Source organism: Ipomoea nil, unplaced genomic scaffold (assembly GCF_001879475.1).
Source record: "Ipomoea nil cultivar Tokyo-kokei standard unplaced genomic scaffold, Asagao_1.1 scaffold1596, whole genome shotgun sequence".
In the NCBI taxonomy this organism is placed as follows: domain Eukaryota; kingdom Viridiplantae; phylum Streptophyta; class Magnoliopsida; order Solanales; family Convolvulaceae; genus Ipomoea; species Ipomoea nil.
The window spans coordinates 484,468-489,085 of NW_017618024.1; positions in this window are offsets into that span (position 1 = coordinate 484,468).

Consider the following 4,618-nt stretch of genomic DNA (forward strand, 5'->3'; position numbering starts at 1 on the left):
TGTGCCTTAGCAATTGTTGTAATTTGGCAAAACGGTTTAAAAGTCTATTCACCTCCCCCCCCCCCCCCCCCCCCTCGACTTTTACCACACCTCTTTTGGGACCAACACAGTGTATCTAAACTGATACTGTCTCACGTATTATTTTATATATTATCAACTGAAACCGCAATTCAATTGAAGTGAAACTGTAGTTATGTTGAAATGAAACTACAGTGCATCTAAACTAACACTGCATCACGTATTATTTTTATATTATTAACTGAAACTGCAATTGAATTGAAATGAAACTGTAGGTGTTTTGAAATGAAACTACAATGTATATAAAATGAAACTGAATAACATTTCACATTTTTGAGTGTATATTGCGTAATGAAGCTGTAGTTATATCGAAATGATCATGTAGTTGTGTTTTAATGAAACTATGGTGTAGATAAAATAAAATTAAATAACATTTTCACATATTTGGGTGTTATAATATCGAATGAAACTGTAATTATATCGAAATGAAACTACAGTGTATACAAAATGAAACTACAGTGTATACAAAATGAAACTGAATAACAGAGTTACTTTTTGCGGAATGGCGCGAAACAGATGGTGTTTCTTTTCATTAAATAAAATGACATCGTTTTGACACGCGGTGCATAATCCATTATGCACCGCGGTGCACGATATAATTTGCCCTTAAAATCATCTTCCATAAGTTATTATTTGGGCCTATATTTATTTATTTAATTAACGTATTTGGACTAACCTTAAATCTAGGCCTACTCATACATTTAATTGCTATTATTGTGCAATTTATTTTCAGGCAACCTTAGTATATATAGATTTTTTTTAGAAAATCTAGATCATGGTTGCTATTGCCAAGTGTGAATTCACCGAGCTTGGTTTCATCGGATGCAATTACTTAGAAGTCCGCGAGCAATGACGGCTTGAAAGCTAAAAGCCCTAATTTTTCCCCTCTTTCCCGCCATTCCTGAAAATGACTCCTATGCCTTATAGAAATCCCTGAAGGATAGTTTTGACTAGCAAATATCCCTTGCCCTTCCTCAGACACAATTTGACTGACTTAACTTGAGATTTCAAGATCTTAAAGTCAATGACTGATTATAATTTGGATTTACACAAAATTGTGTCCCAATTTAACTCTGCATCGGTACCCAAAGCTCACAATGTTGCCTAGTCGTGCAATGCCAAGTGGGTCCGAGAAACAGGTCGCGGTAGGGATCAAGGCCAAGGTGGCAACGATAAACTCCCGAAACCAAAAATAAAAATAAAAATAAAAAAAGCAAAATGATCCAACTCGTTGAGAGCAACCACATTCATACAAAAATAACTCTTGCCGAGTAGCAAAGTATGTTTCACGTGTAAAAGGCACTGGTCACATGCGTGCCACACCCCGAAGCATTTTGCTGAATCCTGAATGAACATTACAATGTTGAATCCAACCAAGTTACATTGCCTGAAGCAAACGCCCTTGTTGGCCATATTGATGACCTCCTTTTTCTTATGTTCGTTTACTAAGGTCTAGGTAAAATAGGAGGTGAACTATCAAACAGGCATGCAACAAAAATAACCCTAGTTGGGTTCTATACAATCCCTATGGTATAAGAGGAAATAATTTTCAAAGATATTTCAAAAATTTAGCTGACTAAAGCATCATAATACACGTTTCAAAATAATGCAACCAATTCTATTCATTTCTAGTCATATGCACATTCTAATATTCACAAATGGGTATGCCAAAAATTTTTCAAATTTAAGCACAAGAGTGCGCCCCTTTCCACACTTTAGAACAACATCATCCCGATGTTTATTGCTATGGACGCACGGGTGTGAGCAAGACCAGGAAAGTGAAACCTTGTTTCCCTTCACACTTTAGAAGTGTGGTGTAGGATGCCTCTGATTGTTTAAACAACACCCAAAAACTTAATCTAAGGAGTTGTCCCTTTCCACACTTTAGGAATTGACACTGGGACTAAAGAGGGACAAAAAAGCACTTCAAAAGATAAAGTCTAGCAACACAGAGCACAGGAAAGTACCTTTCCACACTTTAAAAGCAAAAGCTAGGGAAAGGTAGAAGATAAGATAATAGAAAAACCCCCTTCATTGTAGGAGAATTTCCACAATATGTCATTAAGAACCTGTTTCCCTGTTTTTTGATGGACAACATATACTGACAATCAAGCATTAGTGGCAAAAGTGTAAGCATCTAATAGCTATTAACATACATTGTGTAAGGATAACACATCATCCTTACTATTCCTGTTTCAAGCACCTGTGTTGTTCATTCAGATAGATAGGCATCACAAGATATATAGGGGAATTCAATACTACTTTTAGCATCGAGAGATAGTTAACGTTCAACATACTACTAATAGAAAATAGTTCAATGCATTATAGGCGAGATAGTCGAATTAAAGTGTGCAGAAAGTAAATAAAAATAAAGTCAGCACCCCACACTTAGGGTACCTAATGTTCCGTCATAACCAAGAACCAAAGTTTCATAAACACAGAAGTCAAATAGTGGGGACATCAGATGTATCAATCATGAGGGGTTGGGGCCATATCCAGGGTCATATGGCTGTCGAGGGAACTGAGCGGCCAAGAGCGCATCAACATAAGATCGGAGCTCATCAAATTTGGTGTCTATATGGGACTGAAGAACATCCCATCGAGCATCATTTCTGGTGGTCTGCTCTAGATGTAGGCTGTACTCGAACCTACGGAAAGTATCCCAGTTATTCACGAGCCCATGATGCTCGGGAATGTCAAAGTTCGCACCTTGTGCCTGCGGTGCTTCTTCTTCATCCCTATCTTCTCCCTGCTCAAGTATCTTTGCGCGTTCCAGGTCGATCCCCTTTAAAGGCTCCATTTCATCCAATATCAGCTCCCGCTCAAGCTTACTGTCCAGCCCTAGTCCTTCACACAGTTGGGTGAGCAGTGGTCTAATGAATATATTGGTTGCTTTACTATGATTTTGCGTCAAGATGAACCTCCTGGCTACTAGACCCATGTTAATGTACTCGCCATGGTCTATACTCTTCAAAAGGAAGAGATCGCTCTTGTAGACCTTGCGTATATTCTTCGTTCTACCCCGAAAAGTAGTAGCCAAGATAAGTCGAATTATCTTGAGGTCCTTTCTGACTATGTGGGACTCGTTACTATGTCCTGGATCCCATCTATCTTTCCCGTCAGAAATTTCATTCCAATAATTCTCAGCCTCTTTCTCAGTTTCAAAATCATCCTCCGTCTGTAGATATGAAAGGTTCCTTTGCTCTTCCGGAGTATGCAGTCCTAGGTATACACCCAACTCATTAACTGACACCTGATAAAGCTTGCCAAAAAAGCCTGAAGGTCATTGAGGTGGTCTTCTAGTCCTTCTCTTTCAGTATTGTCAAGGTAGCTATAAACTCGAAAACTAGAGGGGTATATGTGGCCCCTCTCCAAGCAAAGACTTTTAACCATTGGTTGTGAGACATCAACCTCTCAACCACCTCCCTACACCCAAATCGGTCAAGTAAGGACATATCAATGTATTTGCCTCCCAGCACTGTCTTCTTACGCAAATTCCTCACTGTTTCAGCCTCCGTGGGCGTCAATCTCAACTCCTGCTCAATTCCTTCATCCCAATCACCGTTGTCATCTAAATCATCCTGAGGATCTATTTGTGGTTGCTGACTTGAACCACCTATCTCCATCCTGTCATATTTCTCTTTCTTAGCCATTTCTTTGTAACACGGCATCGTTTCCTGTTAAATTGGAATTTTGTTTCTTAGATTGACACGTATATGGTAGGTTCAAAACAACATCCTTTCATATTAGAACATGCATCCAAGGCATCAATTAGGATTATCATACAGAGTTCACCAGATCATCTCGCAATTTTCCAAAGACAACTCATACTTGTTCCTTCTCAAAATATTGTATCAATCAATCTACAAGGTATATCAAACAAGTTTGCAACAATCTCCATAAAAATTTCTTTCGTTATGTTAGCTAGATTTCGAAATTAAACTTAGATTTCCATTGCATGCTTTCTACACTTTTGCAAATAACCACATCTAGTTGACATGCCAATTTTTCCTTGATCATAGCTAATCTAAGGGTTTTAAACAAGAAATAAAAGTAAATAATTCTAACAAATTGGTCAAAGTCAACATATTTCAATTCTTGCATTCTTGAACCTATGACTTTTGCAAAATAGATGTACTAAGATCAAACTAAAATCATACATAGCTTATAATGACATCCAATTGCATATTGCATTCATCAATTTCATAAAATCATGTCAATTTCAAGAAAACCCAAATTCATGGCGTTCAAACTAGGTTTAAAATTCCCAAATGGGTTTCATCAAAGAAATGTGGTATACTCCAAATTTCTACCATGCAAGTGTTCTCTAGATTACATAGAAGCATCATATAGCAAATTTTAAGCAATTAAACCAAACACAAATCATATATCTATGCATCATTCTTGAGAAAGAAAAGCTTGCAAAAAGATAAAGAATTATGGAGATTATGGGTGTTACCTTGTTGAAGAACAAGAGTTGCTGCTAGTGGAACACAAAAATTTGATGAAAAGATGAAGAGGAAAAGAAACCTTGCGTAAG